We start from the raw sequence: 20,710 nt of genomic DNA, 5'->3' as shown, positions 1-20,710 counted from the left end.
TCTAGCATTTTGTGTGTTTGAATTTCCAGCACCTGCACAATTTCTCCTGTTGACAAGCAATTGTCCCATTTTTCTGCCATCTTCCCTACAGTAGATGTTTACATACAAGCTAAATTGAGTGCAGTACTGGTGTGTATCGATAGTATAGTATGTTTTTAAGTTGTGTAAAACACTGAATGCAGTACTATTTAAAGATGAACAATATGTTTGGTCTCAATGGAGATTTTTTTTCAAGTCTTTTATAGGAGTCTAACATTTTGAACTCTTCAGCATTGTTAATCTATGCTCTTAATTTTTCCCTGCCTCTTCCCAAAGAATTGAACTCAAGAGAAGGTGACCTCCTCCTAGATTCTTATTACTATAATAATAGATGACTTCATTGTTGCTTAGCAGCTACTTTATGAGCAAGCCCCAAGTGATAATACAAGTACAGAAGCTTCTGCTAAACAGATGTCACTTCAGATATTTGACATAGAAGTGAATATAGATGTAAATGTTATGTTAAAACCAAATTATTGTTTTTTGTCTGGAGGACAACTGTTAAGTTTGACCTGTTTGTTACTGGGTTTGGTCATTAGAATATCCTGGAATTGTTGAAAGTGTTTTGCTTAAAGTGATTGGAATGATATCAGTAAATTCAATTTCTAGTGACTGAAAAATGCTTCTAAGTTTTGGCTTAACTGGAAAAGATATACAACTGGCACCCTATCTTGGTTACAGAAGGGTCATGATTTCTGGTACAAATAAAGCCTATCTTTAACTAGTAATCAACCCAAGTCCCAATAAACCCCACATTAAAAGTTGAGATTTGTTCTGATAGATTTTTTTCTTAACAGTAACAATGGTATATACTGCAGCTGCTAATTTATGATCATCGGAAGGAGGTGTTTGGTGGGGCACATAGAGACTAGCTTTGGAAACTGGGGCAAATTTCTTAGTGGCTAGCAGCTGTGTTTAGAGAAAAGTGACTACAGATGCTGTAGCATGCCCCTCTGCTTTATAGGATCATAGAACACTACAGCACAGAAACAGGCCCATTTCATCCATGCCAAACCATTAATCTGCCTAGTCCCATTGATATGCACCTGGGCCATAACTGTTCTTGCCCCTCTGAACTATGTAACTATCCAAATTTGTCAATGTTGAAATTGAACATACATCCAACACTCATGCTGGCAGCTCATCCACAGTCTCACCACCCTTTTTTTAAATTTAAAAAAAAATCCCCCTCATGATCCTCTGATACTTTTCACTCTTAACCCTTGACTTCTTGTTGATGGTGTTTGTCTAGTTACCTCAAGGTCACTTGTTCGAGCCTCCGCTGTGGCAGCATGTTTGTGCCCTTGAGCAAGGCACTTAATCACACATTGCTCTAGTCTGTGCGAGGAGTGGCGCCCCACAGGTGTGAAAATGAAAAACGTAAGGCATGAAAATGCCCGACGCAGGCCTCTCACGGTCTGAGTCGATGTTCCCCTCCCTCTAGTTGTTGTCTCACCCAACCTCAGTGGAAAAAGCCTGTTTGCATTTACCCAATCCATACCCCTCATAATTTTGTATACTCCATCAAATTTCTCAATCTTCTCTGGTCTAGAGAATAAAGTTCTGATCTATTCAACCTTTCAAGGTCCTTAAGTCCCAGCAACATTCTTTAAATTTTCTCTGTATTCTTTTAGCCTTATTTGCATTTTGCCTGTAGGTGACCAAAACTATGCACAATACTCCAAGTTAGGTCTTACCGATGTCTTATACCACTTCAACATAACATCCCAACTCCTGTACTCAATATATTGATCTGTGAAAGTCAGTGTGCCAAAAGCTTCCTTTAAACCCTGTACTTCTGGTGCCACTTTCAAAGTTCAGCTTATTATCAAAGTACAAATATTACCATAAGTCGGTAATAGAATAATAACTGTAATAGAGTCAATAAAAGACAACAACAGGGTGGACAACCAGTGTGGAAAAAGATGACAAATACAAAAAGGAGTAATAATAATAAATAAACAATAAATATTGAGAACATGAGATGAAGAGTCCTTGAAAGTAAGTCCATAGGTTGTGGGAATATTTCAGTACTGGGGCAAGTGAAGTTCAGTGAAGTTATCCCCTTTGGTTCAAAAGCCTGATGGTTGAGGGGTAATAACTGTTCCTGAATCTGGTGGTGAGAGTCCTGAGGCTCCTGGGCCACTTTCCTGAAGGTAGCAGTGAGAAGAGAGCACGACTGGGAGGCGGTTTGCTGATGATAGATGCTGCTTTCCTGCGATAGAGCTTTGTGTAGATGTGCTCACTAGTGAGAAGGGCTTTATCAATGATGGACTGGGCTGTATCACTACTTTTTATCAGGTTTTCTGTTCAAGAGCATTGATGTTTCCATACCAGGCTGAGATGCAACCTGTTAATATCCTCTCCATCGCATATCTAGTGAACTTTGAACTTTTAGATGTCATGCCAAATCTTTGTAAACACTTGGGAAGTAAAGGTGCTGACTTGCGTGCTGGGCCCAGGACAGATCCTCCAAAATAATAACATCAAGGAATTTAAAGCTGCTGATTCCTCAGAACTGGTTCATAGACTTCTGGTTTCCTCCTCCTGAAGTCAATAATCAGCTCCGTTGTCTTGCGGACATTGAGTAAGAGATTGTTGTGGTACCACTCAGTCAGATTTTTAATCTCCATCATATATACTGATTCAAAATCACCACCTTTGATTTGCCCTACAATAGTAGTGTCATCAGCAAACTTGAACATGGCATTGGAGCTGTGCTTAGCCAGTCATAAGTATAAATTGATTAGAGCTGGTGCACCTGTGCTGATGGAGATCATGGAAAAGATGTTGCCAATCCAAACTGACTGGGGTATGTAAGTGAGGAAATCCAGGATTCAATTGCATAGGAGGTATTGAGGCCAAGGTATTGAAGCTCATTGACTAGTTTTGAGGGGATGATGGTATTGAATGCTGAGCTGTAGTTGATCAAGAGTATCCTGATTTTATGCATCTTTGCTGTCCAGATGTTCCAGAATTGAATAAAGAACCAATGGGTTGCCATCTATTTTGGATCTGTTGCTCTGGTAGGCAAATAGCTTAGATTCAAGTCACTTCTCAAGCAGGAATTGATGTGTTTCATCACCAACCTCTCAAAACACTTCATCGCTGTGGAGGTAAGTGCTACTGGACAATAGTTAATGAGGCAGGTTACCACGTTCTTCTTTGGCACAAGTATAAGCAAAGTCTGCTTGAAGCTGTTGGGTACCTGGGTACTTTGAAGGAATTGTGGATCTTTATTCCCAGGTCTCTTTGTTCTAATACACTCCACAATGTCTTACTGTTTACTGTGTAAGACGTACCCTGGATGGTTCTGTTGAAGTGCAACACCGAGCACTTGTATACATTAAATTCCATCTTTATTTTTTTTTCCAGCTGCTCCAGATCCCACTGCAAGCTTTGATAGTTTTCCTTGCTGTCTGCTACACCTCTAGTCTTGATGTCATCCACAAATTTGCTGAACCATTTTGCCATATTATCATCCAGATCATTGATGTAGATGACAAGCAGCAATGGACTTGATATTGATCCCTGTGGCACACTACTTGTCACAGGCCTCCAGAGGCAACCATATTGTACCACTCTGTGGCTTCTCCAATGAAGCCAATGTTTAATCCAGTTTACTATCTCTCTTTAATGCCAAGAGATTGAACCTTCTTGACCAACCTCCTGTGCAGTACCTTGTCAAAGGCCTTGCTCAATTCCATGTAGACAACATCTACTGCCTTGCCTTTATCAACTTTCCTGGTAACTTCCTCAATAAAAAAACCTCTTTGGTTAGACATGACTTACCATGCACAAAGCCAAGTTGACTTTCCCTAATCAGTCCCTTTCTGTCCAATACTTGTATATCCAGTCCCTTAGAATACCTTCAATAACTTTGCTGCTACTGGTGTCAGGCTCACTGGCCTATAATTTCCTGGCTTATTCTTGGAGCTTTTCTTAAACAATGGAATACGAGCTATCTGTGGCACCTCTCCTGTGGTAAAGGATGTTTTAAATATCTCTGCTAGAGCCCCTGCAATTTCTGCACTAGCCACTCACAAGGTCCAAGGAAACAGCTTGTCAGACCCTGGGGATTTATCCACCCTACTGTGCCTAAAGACAACAAGCACCTCTGTCCATTATATTACTGCTGCTTTGCCTCACTTATATAAACACTATGTCTCCTGAGTAAATACAGATGCAAAAAATCGATTTAAGATCTTCATCTCTTTCAGCTTCACGCATTGATTACCATTCTAATCTTCCAGCGGACCAATTTGTCTCTTGCTATCCTTTGGTCTTAAAGTCTTCTGTTGAAGTTCTTGGGATTCTCTTTCACTTTGTCTCCCCTCAGTGCCTGAATGATCTGGATTTCATTCAGTTCCCGCTCAACTCCTTAACACAGTCTGTTAGAATCTGCAACTGGATGCACTTCTTGCAGGTGTAGTCATCAGAGGCACTGGAGATCTCGCTGCCTTCCCACTTCCCACATCCAATAAAAGGAGCATTCCACTATCCTGTCTGGCATCCCCACTGCCCTAAATGTGCAATAAGAAAGAATAAATAATGAAAAAACAACCCACCTATGGCCTTTGCCTCTTTTTGCCAAAGCCTTGATGAGCTAAGCCTCAACTCCCACTCTTACAGTGGCTCTTCCGCTTAAACCTAACTTGTTATTGGACTCCACCACTTGGCAAAATCCAATGTTTGTTTGAGAACTGTGGTGTGCAAAATATGCTGACTGCTCCTGCTCACTTCAAACTTCCTCGCTCGATACCAGAGGTTTCCAACCAGAGGTCCACAGAACCCCCCCACCCACCCCCGCCCAACTTAATGGAAGGGTTCCATAGCGTTTAAAAAAAAAAGTTTGGGAACAACTATTCTATGCAATTCACTGTCTCTTCAGGAACTGTGGGGCACAATCACAGTTTATCTCCAGGATCAAATCTTAGTAAAATATGAAGTTTCTCATAGTGAAATTGCTTCACACAGTCCTGTTAGGCTTACAACGTGCTTTTAAATTTTCTGGCCCTGTTTCAGATATCTTGAGCGTAAATAATATGCTAAGTATGTAGGAGAGAATTGCTAGATGGCAAAATGAACCTACATGGCTCAGAGAGAAACATCTGCACATGTATCAAGGAATGAGTTTTTTAAAAAATTAACCAGTTTCACATCTTGTTTAATTTTTTTAACTTTTCCACAGATTCCATATTTAATACAATATTTCAGGTTTTTAGCCTAGTGATATGTGAATAATGAGTGCAAATTTCTGTAATCGGAACAGTGGTAATGTGGGGAATCCCTGTACTGAATGATTTGCCATGGCAGTCTATTTAATGCATAGTTATAAAATGGGTACAAAGGTATAGCAGTTTTGATTTAAATTATTTTAATTCTTGATTAACTTTTGGAATGTTTTCATTTTTCGTATGGTGAACTTGAGAATGAAGAATTGGTTTGTCGTCTTTTGCCTTCATCAATTTCCCCTCTGCAATAATTGTGGAAAAAGAATGCATATAGTCTTTTGGGTGATGGTGTGGCTGGGCTGGAATGAATTGAATTGAATGACTTGCATGCTTCACATACGTGAGGAATAAAAATCTTTGTTATGTCTCTGTACAATTTACTGTAACTTGTAATAGCATGTACAACAGGACAGTCAATATAGTATAGTAATACAATTGTATCAGTGTGAATTAATCAGTCTGATGGCCTGGTGGGAGAAGCTGTCTTGGACTTTAATGCTGCGGTACAGTTTCCTGGGTGGTAGCAGCTAGAACAGTTTGTGGTTGGGGTGACTCAGGTCCCTGATGATCCTTCAGGCCCTTTTTACGCACCTGTCTCTGTAAATGTCCTGAGAAGTGGGAAGTTCACATCCACAGATGCACTGGGCTGTCTGCAGCACTCTGCAGAGCCCTGCGATTGAGGGAAGTATAGTTCCTGTACCAGGCAGTGATGCAGTCAGTCAGGATGCTCTCATTTGTATCCCTGTAGAAAGTCCTTGGGATTTGGGGACTCATGCCAAACTTCAACTGCTTGAGATGTAAGAGGCGCTGTTGTGCTATTTTCACCGTACAGCTGGTATGTACAGACCATGTGAGATCCTTGGTGATGTGTATACTGAGGAACTTAAAGCTGTTCACCCTCTCAGCCCCAGATCCATTGATGTCAATAGGGGTGAGCCTGTCTCCGTTCCTCCTGTAGAGCACAACTAGCTCCTTTTGTTGTGACATTGAGGGAGAGGTTGTTTTCTTGACACCACTGTCAGGGTGATGACTTCTTCTCTGTAGACTGCCTCATTATTATTTGAGATTGGGCCAATCAGTGTAATGTCATCAGCAAATTTAATTTGCAGATTGGAGCTGTGGGTAGCGACACAGTCATGGGTGTACAGAGAGTAAAGGAGGGGGCTTAGGACTCAGCCCTAGGGGGCACCTGTGTTGAGGGGCAGAGGTGAGGGAGCCCACTCTTACTACCTGCTGGTGATCTGGCAGGAATTCCAGGATCCATCTGCACAAGGCAGAGTGAAGGCCAAGGTCTCTGAGTTTGTTGTTGAGCCTGAAGGGTATTATGGTGTTGAATGCTGAACTGTAGTCCAAGAGCAGCATTCTCACATAAGCATCCCTCCTCTCCAGGTGTGTCAGGACGGTGTGTAGACCTGTAGTTATTGTGTCATCTGTCGATCAGTTGTGTCAGTAGGTGAATTGTAGGGGGTCCAGTGTGGGTGGTGGCATGTTGCAGATGTAGTCCTTGACCAGTCTCTCAAACCATTTGCTTATTGTTAAGGTGCATGTGATAGAATGCCAGCCATTCAGACATGTTACCTTGGTCTTTTTAGGTACAGGGACAATGGTGGATGCTTTGAAGCAAGTGGGGACTCCACACTGGGTGAGGGAGAGATTTAAAATGTCTGCAAACACACCAGCCAGTTGTGCCACACGCATTCTGAGTACCCGCTCGGGGATGCCGTCCAGTCCTGCAGCCTTGTGGCTGTTCACTTGTTGGAAATACCTGCATATTTCAGCCTCAGATGATCAAGGTACAGGTTACTTCAGCAGCTCTCCTGGAGGGGGGCTTAGTCTTGGCAACATCAAACCAAGCGTGTTTTTAAAAAAAAAAATAAAATAAATTAAAGATTTGACTCATCTGGGAGAGAGACAGTGATGTTGGTAGCACCACTGTTTGGCTTTGAAGTCTGCGATGGTGTGCAGACCTTGCCATAAGCTGCACGTGTTGGTGGAGAGTTCTGTCTGGATCTTGTCCCTGTATTGTCATTTCACTGCCTTGATGACTTTGTGTGATGGTAACTGCATTTCTTGAGTTCCTGGTGGTTACTAGCGGCGAAAGCACTGTCTCATGTGGTGAGTGCAGTGCACAGAACTGTTGATCCGGGGTTTCTGGTTTGGATAGACCCTGACCGATCTGATTTATATTTTTCCCTCCTTTAGGGGACAGCGTCCTCTATGCACTTCCAGATGAAGCTCGATGCTTAATGTTCCTGCATTGAGTTATTAATACTGGATCAAAGAGCTTAATTGCTTCCTTCTTGGTGCCTGTGATTTGTGAAATTCTTTCACCTTCAGAATATAAGTTCCTTTTTAGTAAAATCACAGGTGAAAATATTTTATTTTAAATTGTTTGGGGGTAATATAGTGTTCCTGTACCTGTGCCATGTAGACGACAAAAGAATGACAAAATTGACCATTGGCTACATTGAATTGATAAGCACTTAACTGAGTTCATGATGACCTGTTCCATTCCATCTGTTCATGATCAAAGATGATTTATCTGATTCAGTATAGATTTTAATTTTACTGGCCTTTGTGGTCCAAGTTTTAGAACCTAGAACCCTTTGGTCTATGATGTTGTGCCAACCCTTTAAAATTTCTCCAAAATCAATTTAATCTTCAATCTCACATAGCCCTCCTTTTTTCTGTCATCCATGTGTCTATGAATTGCTTAAATGTCCCAAGTGTATCTGCCTCCACCATAATCCCAGGTGTGTGTGTGTGTGTACCTCTGACATCACCCCTATGGTTTTTCCAAACAGTTTAAAATGCCTCCTTGAATTAGCCATTGCGTGTGTGCGTGTCTCTGTGTCTGTCCACTCTATCAATGCCTGTTATTATCTTGTCCACCTCTAAGTCGCCTTTTCTTCTCCTCTTCTGCTTGAAAGGGACAAGCCCCAGCTTACTCAACCCTTCCTCATAAAACATGTTCTTTAATCCAGACAGCTTTCTGGTAAATCTTTGCACCCTCCCTAGAGCTTCCACATCCTTCCTTTTCATAAGGTTCTACAAATGTTGGAATTCCCCTCATAGATGCTCTTGACTTGCTAACGTGTGTGTGTGTGTGTGTGTGTGTGTGTGTGTGTGTGTGTGTGTGTGTGTGTGTGTGTGTGTGTGTGTGTGTGTGTCCGTCCGCGTCCGTCCAGACATGGCAATGTGCTACCTTTCCACTTTTTGAACAATTTTTAACTGACATATCATCAGTCTAGCTGTGATTATGGTTGAGTGTAGTCTGTGTATGTGTTCTGGCAACAACATATCAAGCTTTATGAAATGATTTGGCTATATTAATTTTAAGTTTATTTATTTTTATGATTTAGTGATGCAGGATAGTAACAGCCCTTTCAGTCCAACAAGTCCACGCCACCCAAATATACTCATGTAACCAATTAACCTACTAACATGACTTTGCAATGTGAGAGGAAAGCTGCACAGTCGCAGGGAGAACATACAAACTCCTTACTGATAGTGGCAGAATTGAATTTGGGTCATTGGCACTGTGATAGCATAATGCTAACTACTACCTTAGGAATATTTCAATATAGCACTCTTTTTAAAAAATTATTCTTAATAAAATTTGAACTGTGGCTGTAATTTTTAAAAACCTGGAAATGGCATGTAGAAAATTGGCCAAGTTGAAGTCTCTGCTATTAATCTTTTAGTTAGGTAATCCTTTACCAGCTGAGATTCTTCAGCATTTTGTACTTTTCAGATTTCCAGTTCTGCTGCTGAATTTGTATATGTAAGTTGATTTTACATGTACTTTTTTCTGCAATTTTGATATTATGGTAGAATCTCTTAGGTTTTAGTATGTATCTAGTAATGTCTTGCTGTGAATTGTGGCATTCAGCCCTGCAAGTATACTGCACTAATGCCTTAATATGTTATAGGTTATTCTGACCTCCACTTGTTTATAACTAGCTCCCCATATAGGTGAAATCTGAGTATTGCAGCTCTTGTATTTGACTTTGCCCGTAAAATGCACGTTTTCATTAACAGAACTGATTCAGCAGATGCTGTAAGTTTGCTCATTTTTTCATTGGTCTTCTGCATTCAGTAGTCCTCACTGATTGTGACCTCGATCACCAAAACCAAGCAGAGACTTGCTGACTGTTTCATATAACACCTACACTCAGTCTGGATGACCATTCCCAGTTGTAGACTATTTCAACTCCCCTTTCCATTCGTGTATACAAAGTCGCCAAGAGGATTGGGAAAACTTCAAAAAGCAATAAAGAACCACTAAGTGAGCAGTAAAGAAAAGGAAGATAGGTTATGAAAATAAGCTACCACAAAATAAAAAATGGATAGTAAGTTTTTATAATTATATAAAGCTGAAAAGGGTGGCTAAAGTGAACAGAAGTCCATTGGAGGATGAGAAAGGGGAATTGATATTGGGTAATGAGGACATAGCTGAGGCTTTGAATGACTGTTTTGAGTCAGTCTTCATGGTAGAGGATACTTCTAACATGCCAAAGTGAGATGCTATGGATGTGATGGGAGGTAAGGGCCTTGATACAATAATTATTACTACAGAGGTAGTGCTGAGCAAACTTGTGGGCCTAAAGATAGATAAGTCCCCTGGTCCTAATGGAATGCATCTCAGTGTTCTGAAAGAAATGGCAGAAGTTGTAGTAGAGGCTTTGGTGAAAATTTACCTAAATTCTCTGGACTCTGGTCAGGTCCTGGCAGAATGAAAGATGGCAAATATCATGCCACCATTCAAAAAAAGGATGTAGGCAAAAGGTAGGTAGCTATAGGCCAGTTAGTTTAACATCTGTAGTTAAGGGTAATGCTTGAAATTATCATTAAACAAGAAATGACAAGGCATCTGGAAAGAAATGGATCTAGCAAAGGCCAGTCCTGTCTGACAAACTTACTGGGGTTCCTTTAGGATATAATGGGCACAGTGGATAGAGGGGAACAGATGGATGTTATTTACTTGTATTTCCAGAAGGCGTTTGATAAGGTGCTGCATAAAAGACTTGTCCATAAGGTAAGTATGCATAGAGTTGAGGGGTGATGTATTAGCATGGATAGAGGATTGATAGAAAATAGAAAGCAGAGAGTTGGGATACATGGGTGTTTCTCTGGTTGGTAGTCAGTGGTGAACGGTGTCCTATGGGTCAATGATGGGCCCCAACTGTTCACTATATACATTAATGATCTGGAAGAGGGGACCAAGTGTAGTGTATCTAAGTTTGCTGATGACAATAAAATGAGTGGAAAAGCAAAGTGTGCAGAAGATACGGAGAGGCTGCAGAGAGAGATAGATAGGTTAAGTAAGTGGGCAAGGGTCTGGCAGATGGGAGTACAATGTTGGTAAATGTGAGGTCATCCACCTTGGAAGGAAAAATGGAAGATCAGATTATTATTTAAATGGTAAAAAATTGCAACAAGTGCTTGTGCATGAATCCCAAAAGGTTGGTTTGCAGGTACAGCAGGCTATCAAGAAGGCATGTGAGGTGTTGACCTCCATTGAAAGAGGGATTGAATTTATGAGCAGGGAGGTTATGCTGCAATTGTACAAGGTACTGGTGAGGCCACACCTGGAGTACTGCATGCAGTTCTGGTCTCCCTACTTAAAGGATTTGGAGGCAGTGCAGAGGAGGTTCACCAGGCTGGTTCCAGAGATGAGGGGGTTAGACTATGAGAGATTGAGTTGCCTGGACCATGCTTGCTGGACAACAGAAAATGCTGGAGCTACTCAGCAGGCCAGGGCAGCATCTATGGAACAAAAGCACAGTCAATGTTTTGGCCTGAAACATCAACTACTTTCTTCCATAGATGCTCCCTGGACTGCTGAGTTCCTCCAGCATCTGCAAATTTTTCTGTCTGTGATCTGTACTTGCCGGAATTCAGAAGGATGAGAGGAGATCTTACACAGACATAACATTGTGAAAGGGATAGATAAGACAGAGGCAGGAAAGTTGTTTCTACTGGTAGGTGAGACTAGAACTAGGGGACATGGCCTCAAGGTTTGGGGGAGTACATTTTGGATGGAGATGAGGAATTGCTTTTCCCAGAGAGTGATGAATCTGTGGAATTCTCTGCCTAATGAAGCAGTGGAGACTGCCACAGTGAATTTAAGACAAGGTTAGATAGAATTTTGTATAGTAGGGCAATTGTGGGTTATGGGGAAAAAGGCAGGTAGGTGGAGATGATTCCTTGGCCAGATCACCATGATCTTATTCAATGGTGGAGCAGGATCAACAGACCAGATGACCTACTCCTGCTCCTATTTCTTATTGGCTTTTTCTACTGCTAGGATGAAGCCCAACGCAAATTGGAGGAGCAATGCTGGAGGTATTCTGCTCGGGTAGTCCAATGGCATGAAAATTGATTTAACCAATCTTTGATAAACCTTCATCCTCCCTCCTCCTCCTTTCCCCCCCCCCATTCCCTTCTGATGCTTTTCCTGCATTTTTGTTCCCTTCCCAACCACCCTCAATTTCCCTCCCCTCCCCCCCCCCCCACAACCCTCTTTCACTTGTCTTTGCCCCTTTTTTGGTCCCGGTTCCATCTATTTACTCCACACACAGATATCCTTTCCCTCTTTTTCTCCCCCCACCCCCGAAAAAAAAAATCCAGTTTCAACTGTTAATTTACCTTGCCCTTCTGTAATGCTTTCCATTCTCACCTCCTTACTTGCTGGAATCTGACTCTGGAATTGTTTTGTGTTCTTGCTTTTCTCTCACTAATAGCTGTCTTTCTTCTCTCCCGCTCTCCCCCCCGCCCCCACCTTGCACCATCTTTTCTATTCCTTTATCTTTTCTCTACTTGCCACATCCTCCCAACTGCACGCTGCTACCCTACCTGCCGCTATCTGCCTGTCTTACACTGCTCAATCCACTAATTGTCTCCGTGTACTTTCTTGCTACTCCCTTCTGTCTGCTGACTATCTCACCTCTCCACTCTCAGTCGTACGAACTTGGTCTGAAATGCTGACTGTTTACTCTTTTCCATAAATACTGCCTGATCTGAGTTCCCCTAGCATTTTGTGTATGTTGCTCTCCACTCAGTCCTGATGTATGGCTTTGATCTGAAATATTGCTGTTGCTTGACCGACTGAATTCCTCCGTGTTACTGGTGTTTTATGGAGTTAGTCTTATTTCTCCTATAGCCATCATTACAGTCTTCTATTGGGATGTAATATTGTGTTATGTGTTAACCTTAAAGTTAAAATTTGTCCAAAATGAAATCCATGGTTCTGAAGATGGGAAAACACGAAGACAATGCAGATATTGGTGCCTGGAATAGAAATCTGTTGCTTGAGCTTAGTAGTCAAGCAGCATTGCTATATGTGTTTAGGTTGGTGGGGGGGGGAATGTGGGCACAGTGGAATTGTTGGTATTTTGGGTTGAAACCCTGTTTCAAACCATGGTTCAGCTCTATTGTGAAAGCACTCTCTTTGAAGATACTCGGGCAACGCCACCTGCCTGCCATCTTGCACTTTTTGGGAGTCCACCAATTGCCTTGGTATCCTCTGCTGCCACTTCCTTCTTCCCATGCTAGCCATCACACTTCTCCACTCAGTCCCGATGCAAGGTTTTGCTCTGAACTGTTGTCAATTTATTTCCTCCCACTGATACTGCTCGATCTGCTGAGTTCTTCCAGCATTTTCAGATCTCCCACCTCTCCCAGAAGTTCTGGGAGTCTTCCGCATATTGATAGTGGCTCCCTGACACCCGGAAATTATATACGAAGTATCCCAGAAATTGATGATTTTTTTTTGGAGAGGGAGAGCGAGCATCCTGATTGGTCTCTCTTCGTGTTAAGAGTGGTCCCCAACCACCGGGCCACAAGAAAACGATATGAGTCAGCTGCACCTTTCCTCATTCCCTGTCAAGCCCACTGTTGAACTTGAAAGCCCGCGAGGTCATTACGCACGAGTCATCCATGTCAGCGCAGGAGGAAGATTAACTCCTTGAGCTTGCAAATGACGACGGGCTGAAAAGTGTGTTTGACATAATATCTCTGCCGGCGTTCTGGATCAAAATCAAGGCTGAATATCCTGAGATAGCTATGGAAGCACTGAAAACATTGCTTCCATTTCCACCATATCTCTGTGAAGTGGAATTTTCTGCAATGAATGCAACGAAAACTCAATTGTGGAACAGACTGGACACAAGGAATTCCCTTCGAGTATCGCTGTCTCCCATCACCCCTCAATGGCACCGTCTTGTTGCAGGAAAACAAGCCCAGGGCTCCCACTGATTCAGTGACATTGGTGTGTTGCAGTGATTTTGTATGTTCATACAAGGAAAAGGTGTGCTGTGTTTAATATCCAAACGTTACTTAAAATGTTATGATGCTATTGACTTGTAATTGACTTGTCACTATATTCATGAGAGGAAAATATGCGCTGTGTTTAATATTAAATTCTTTAGATAACCCTTTTAGAAACAAAATTGAGTGTATTAGCCACTTATAACTGACTTATAGTTGACTTATCACCTATATTCTGGTAGTGATTAACACCACCGCCCCCGGACAGCCGGTCTGCAAGAATATTGTCAATATCCTGACGAAGGGTCTTAGCCCGAAACATCGACTGTACCTCTTCCTAGAGATGCTGCCTGGCCTGCTGCATTCACCAGCAACTTTGTGTGTTGCTTGAAATTCCAGCATCTGCAAATTTCCTCGTGTTTGTGTTGTCAATATTAAACCGGTCCGCGGTGCAAAAAAGGTTGGGGACCCCTGCTAAGTAGACCTATCAGTTTTCTCTGTGGGCGGGCTTTACAGTCGATCTCAAAAATAATTACAGTGTTGCTAGCTGCACTGTTTGCAACAGTGACTTTTCTGTTGCTCATGGTGGGTTAAAATGTAAAAGACATGTTGAGGTGAGTTTTTAACAGGTGTCATTCGTTCATTAGCATAGCTAACGTTATTTAAACTAGCTGGCTGGCTGCTAAGGAGCTACTCTATTGATGTGCTACGTGATGAGGCCAAACTCCCTGTAGACTTGCTTAAAGTCGTAATAGAATAAACATGATAATATAAGTACATATTTTAATGTCACATTTTCTGCATATACCCAACTTGGTTTACAAATTAGACAAAATCACAAAATCACTAAACAAAGTATTATGTGCACCCTTGGAGGTCGACTGGGGGCGGGCGGTGGATATGGGGTGCTACCTCCCTGAAATGAGTTTTCGCAGGGTGGAATGTCTGCATTTTGCTCCAGATTCCAGCATCTTCAGTTTCTTGTCTGCTCTGGAAGGTGATTTTTTTTTGTGTGGAAGTTTTTTCTTGGATTTGCCATCTTACATGAACATCTTTGTTCCTTGCACTTCAATCACCCCACCATTTTATTCTACTGGCCTGGATTGTGCATGCAGCCGTAATGAGCAACTGATGGGCAGGTATGATTGTGATTCCAATTTTGTTATTTCATGTTATCTGTTTGGGAAAAGTGAGGGGAAAAGAGGTACTAACATGTAACTAAAATGTGAAAAGCAAAAGTAGTTGCACATTGCTGAAGCCTTGAAATAAAATAAATCCCCAGCATGTCAGGAAACGTTGGTGGGCAAAGAGTTAAAGTTCTCGTTCCATGAGGAGTGATCATGAAATTTGTTATTTTGGGGGAAGTGTTTTAGGTATTTCTAAACCTTGGCAGTACTGTAGCAATTCTCAAGATGGTAAAAGTACTAACATACCCATGACAAATCAAGATAAGCTAGTTCTTGCAGCAAGTTGCTCAACTCAATAATGGAACCTGACCCAAAAGCTTTGAGGAATGAGGTCCATCAGAGAATTTTGTATAACTAAACATTTTTCAAATTAATGAGCTTGCAGACTTGATCTTTGGATTCTTCATTATCTAAAGGAGCCTGCAGCTAAATTTTGCACAAAGGTTTCCAAAAGAAATTTCTATGGATATTTAGTTGCATAAATATTGTACAGGAAACTTCTCATGTTCAATCAACAAAGAATTCACTTGTGATCATCTAAAGGGTGTTCGGTGGAGTATTTTAGTCCAAAAAAATCACACCTATGATATCATAGCATTTACTCAGTACTCCACTGAAGTGTTGGCCTCCAATTGTGCCCTCTGGAATGAGGCTTGCATTGGTCTTCTGACTCTGAGTGGAGGCTGATTCCTATTACTGTTGAAAGCCTTCAACAGTAATCTGGTTCAAACTCCATCAGTGACCAAAATAATTTGGAGGAAACATGTATGGAGGGAATTAATGAGCATTGGAGGAGGAAAGAAAATGCATTAGGTGGAAAGGACTCCTGTGCTTGGATATGGCCTTTTTGGATCCCGTTTCAATTCCACCTGCAGTCCTTGGATCTGTAGAATTCATATACTGACAAAAACAAGCCGTTAACAGAATGTAGAGTCCTTGGAATGTTGAAGAAGGAGACTTTAGAATGCTTTGTATGCAATTTAACAACTCTTGAAAAATTTTGAAAATTGTGTATGTGGTTAAATTGACATGATGGAGGGTCGCATTGGGAGTGCAATTTTTAACATTTGTAGTTAAAGTGATTGCAGTATATTTCAGTTGTATAATTGCTGTTTAATTCTAGATGCTGTACATTTCTTTCTACATCTCAAGAGCTTGTGCAGGAGGAATTCTGGAAGTGAGAAAATTGCTTATTGTATAGTGGATCCTTGAGGGCTATGGAGAGTCATTGAGTATATTCAAGAAAGATATGGTGGATGTTTTGCATATTAGGGAACCAAAATATTTGATTTTAGTGCAGAAAAATGACACAAATAAATGATAAGCTGAATGGTAAGAGCAAAGGATAGAAATGTCCTCACCTGAGTTTTAATTATTGTCTTGACCTTGCAGTGAGATTACCTGTTGTTGCTCATCCCAGCTAAGTGCAGGAACTTTAGGTGGAAATTCTGGATGGTAGACCAAGTCTTTCATGATCCAATTTCTTATTCTTGTCAGTGTGTGTAGGATTCCTTAACTGAGCTTTTGCCTAGCATTGTCACAGTACTTAAAGTTGGAATGTTGTCAGATCTACTGATTCAGGTCTGTCAAATCTTGAATACTTTTGTAATTAGTCTTATTTGTTATGAAGTTCATGTGTATGTTTTGTGTAGAAATCTATTTTGAAAGGAAACTTGTAAAATCTGAAAATCATGTCAGTACATTTTTTTAGTCCTACAATGATCTTTTTAGCATTAAAGGTAGAAGTTATAAATAGTTGTAAGTTTGATCAAAGGTTGTATTTACTGTGATTGTTTGCAGAGTATTTTTGGTTTCTTAGTTATCTAATGTTGAAATTGAAATGCTAGCTCTCCTAAATAGGAGCTTAAGAATGAAATTAGGAGAGCCAGAAGGGGCCATGAGAAGGCCTTGGCAAGCAGGATTAAGGAAAACCCCAAGGCATTCTACAAGTATATGAAGAGCAAGAGGATAAGACGTGAGAGAATAGGTGTGACAGTGGAAAAGTGTGTATAGAACCGGAGGAGATAGCGGAGGTACTTAATGAATACTTTGCTTCATTATTCAGTAGGGAAAAGGACCTTGGCAATTGTAGGGATGACTTGCAGTGGACTGGAAAGCTTGATCATATAGACATCAAGAAAGAGTATGTGCCGGAGCTTTTGGAAAGCATTAAATTGGATAAGTCACCAGAACCAGACAAGATATACTCCAGACTACTGCGGGAGGCGAGGAAGGAGATTGCTGAGCCTCTGGCAATGATCTTTGCATCATCAATGGGTACAGGAGAGGTTCTGGAGGATTTGAGGTTTGCAGATGTTGTTCCCTTATTCAAGAAAGGGAGTAGAGATAGCCCAGAAAATTATAGACCAATGAGTCTGACTTCAGTGGCTGGTAAGCTGATGGAGAAGATCCTAAGAGGCATGATTTATGAACATTTGTAGAGGCATAATATGATTAGGAATAGTCAGCATGTCTTTGTCAAAAGCAGTTGTGCCTTACGAACCTGATTGAATTTTTTGAGGATATGATTAAACACATTGAAGGTAGAGCAGTAGATGTAGTGTTATGGGTTTCAGTAAGGCATTTGACAAGATACCCCATGCAAGGCTTATTGAGAAAGTAAGGAGGCATGGGATTCAAGGGGACCTTGCTTTGTGTATCCAGAATTGGCTTGCCCGCAGAAGGCAAAGTGTGGTTGTAGATGGGTCATATTCAGCATGGAGGTTGGTGACCAGTGGTGTGCCTCGGGGATCTGTTCTGGGACCTCTTCTCTTTGTAATTTTTTTTATAAATGACCTGGATGAGGAAGTGGAGGGATGGGTTAGTAAATTTGTTGATGACAAAGGTTGGGGGTGTTGTGGATAGTGTGGAAGGCTGTCAGAGGTTACAGTGGGACATCGATAGGATGCAAAACTGGGCTGATGGAGTTCAACCCAGGTAAGTGTGAGGTGGTCAAATATGATGGCAAAATATAGTATTAATGGTAAGACTCTTGGCAGTGTGGAGGATCAGAGGGATCTTGGGGTCTGAGTCCATAGGCCACTCAAAGCTGCTGCGCAGGTTGACTGTGGTTAAGAAGGCATCTGGTGTATTGGCCTTCAACAACCCTGTGATTGAGCTGTTTTTTTTTTAAGATTATGAGAACACTCAGTCCTCTTTTATTGTCATTTGGAAAAGCATACATGCATTAAGAAATGATACAATGTTTCTCTGGAGTGATATCACAGAAAGCAGGACAAACCAAAGACTAACACTGACAGAGCCACACAATTATAACATATAGTTACAGCAGTGAAAAGCAATACCATAATTTGATGAAGAACAACCCATGGGCATGGTAAATAAAATCTCAAAAGTCCCTGAGTCGATCGGCTCCCGAGTCCCCGATAGCGGTGGCAAAAGGGAGAAACTCCCTGCCATAAACCTCCAGACACCATCAACTTGCCGATGCCATGGAAGCAGCAGACCACAGCGGACACTGAGTCCATCTGTCTGAAAATTTCAAGCTTCCGACTAGCCTCTCAGATACAGCTTCCTGAGCACCATCCTCTGCCAAGCGTCTTCGACCTCTCCCCGGCCGCTGAAACATGCAAAGCCAAGGATTTTGTGGCCTTCGGCTCCGGAGATTCCAGTTACCACACAGTAGCAGCGGCAGCGAAGCTGGACATTTCAGAAGTTTTCCAGGTGTTCCTCCGCACTCTCACATCTGTCTCCATCAAATCAGGATTGTGCACGGTCCCCTACTTGACACATAACGGACATCACCACTGAAGTGGCCGTGCGTGCTGCCGTCGCGCCGCCATCTTCTCCTCAAGAGCCGAGAGGAATTGTTGCCGCTATATAGGACCCTGGTCAGACCCCACCTGGAATACTGTGCTCAGTTCTGGTCATGTCACTACAGGAAGGATGTGGAAACTATAGAAAGAGTGCAGAGGAGATTTATATGGATGTTGCCTGGATTGGGGAGCATGCCTTATGAGAACAGGTTGAGTGAACTCGGTCTTTTCTCCTTGAAGCGACGGAGGATGAGAGGTGACCTGATAGAGGTGCATAAGATGATGAGAGTCATTGATCGTGTGAACAGTCAGAGGCTTTTTCCCAGGGCTGAAATGGCTAACGCGAGAGGACAGTTTTAAGGTGCTTAGAAGTAGATACAGAGCAGATGTCAGGGGTAAGTTTTTTTTTACGCAGAGAGCGGTGAGTGCGTGAAATGGACTGCCGGCGATGGTGGATACAGTGGGGTCTTTTAAGAGACTCCTGGATAGGTACATGTAGCTTAGAAAAGTAGAGGGCTATGGGTAATCCTGGGTAAATTCTAAAGTACATGTTCGGCACAGCGTTGTGGGCCAAAGGGCCTGTATTGTGCTGTAGGTTTACTATGTTTCTAATTCTAGATGAACCTAGAACTACTAGTTTAAATGCTCCTTGGGCAGATTTGGCAAAATGCAAAGCTGGAAATTGTGACCTATTCTGCTGACCCTGTTGGCATCATATACAAATAGGTTTATTATGCCTTCTGAAGACCAGTGCTGCCAGAGGTTGCAGTTGTAGGTATCTGGCTGCACTGGTCTTCAGCGGGAACAATGGGTCTGACTGCATATGATGCCAACAGGTTCAGCAGGGTAGGTCAGTTTGCATATTCGTAAGATTTTGCAGCACAGAAGGGAGTCAGTATGAGATCAATAATTGGCAGAGGATGCAGGGAAACACCTTTTTTCCATGCTTCTTGGAGATTGTTTGTGCTTCAATGTCTGAAATGATCCTTGTCAAAGTTCTTGGGTGTTCATTGAAGACATTTTGCAACAAGTCAGGATATTGAAGTTGTGTTGGTGTTTTTAATTGATTGAAAAATGGTATATCAAGTGATACATATATTAGTATTACAGTTAATGTTCAGTGATAGCCTGGTTCTTGTGGTCCAAATACTAAACTTTGGAAAAATGGAAAGTGTTACATCAAAAAAATTGAGCTACCGATTACAGCCGTTCTTGGCCTATGAGTGGCTAGTATGCTTAATTACATGAATGACAACAAAGCAAAGACTAGGCTGGAAGGTGGGGAAATTACTAAAGGCTTATTAAGCATTGAAGAGACAATCATCAAAAATCATTAGCAAAAATGTACTGCTGCTCTAAAATAAGTATCACTTTATAAACCTGATTCTGAATCAAAACAGCTTATATGTTGTTACGATATTAAATGAGTACATTCCAATGACTCTGAATTATGTTTCAACTAGAATAGCATGATACTATTACTATAACAAATTCCCAATGCTTTAGTTAATCTCAGCCCTGTACTGGTTGAGACAGTTGTTGCTTTACTTGGTTTGGTATGATTGATGCCATTGGCAATAGCCATAATCAAGAGCTTAGGATATTGATCCCTGTTTAACAGTAATCAGAGGACCCACTGTCCCTGTATTTTCTCTTAAACGTGGTTCAACACGTTAGTTTTTTATATTGTTTGACTAATGTCAGCAGTATTGGAAATGCTTTTGGTGTTTGTTAAATTAGTCTTTGTACATAATAAAATTCAAATTTTAGCTGTGGAAACTAATTTTTTTTTGTTATTTCCAGAAACACTTCATTTCTGTTGGGACATCACGTGAAACATCAACACTTCCACTTTGATCAACTAAGGTTGGTGCTTTATGTAAATACATAAATGGTTCAGTTAATTTATTTAATTGAGGAAAAGTTACTGATGTAATTTGATTCCAGTTTAATGCAACTTGCTATGCTTATTTTTGCCAGTGATATTTGTCCCAGCCTAGAGCATGGTTCTTTTCCTGGATACCATAAAAGACTAAGCAAGGAAGTATTGATGTCTTCCAACTGTCAGAAGCAGGAATGTTCAGTACTGTTGTATTTCTTGCTTTTTCTTCCCCCTTCTCCTCCCTGATTGATTCAATATCAAACATCATCTTGACATCTCAGCATAGCTACGTTTTGAGGGATGAGGCAGATTCCAAGATCA

General features: G+C 41.5%; 1 protein-coding gene across 6 annotated transcripts in view; it reads left to right on the top strand.

Moving 5' to 3' along the window:
- Window positions 1-20,710, top strand: part of LOC134337501 (guanine nucleotide-binding protein G(I)/G(S)/G(O) subunit gamma-7) — a 160,006-nt gene that overhangs the window by 11,093 nt on the left and 128,203 nt on the right. For 5 of the 6 annotated variants that reach the window (XM_063032577.1, XM_063032581.1, XM_063032580.1 and 2 more), the window contains exon 2: window positions 20,311-20,373. The gene's annotated coding sequence lies outside the window, so the exon portion shown is untranslated. Of the gene's footprint in view, window positions 1-3,058; window positions 3,156-20,310; window positions 20,374-20,710 lie in introns of those variants that run through there. The other variant, XM_063032576.1, reaches the window with a different exon arrangement.

Source organism: Mobula hypostoma, chromosome 24 (assembly GCF_963921235.1).
Source record: "Mobula hypostoma chromosome 24, sMobHyp1.1, whole genome shotgun sequence".
In the NCBI taxonomy this organism is placed as follows: Eukaryota; Metazoa; Chordata; class Chondrichthyes; order Myliobatiformes; family Myliobatidae; genus Mobula; species Mobula hypostoma.
This window is presented reverse-complemented; position numbering and strand designations above follow the sequence as displayed.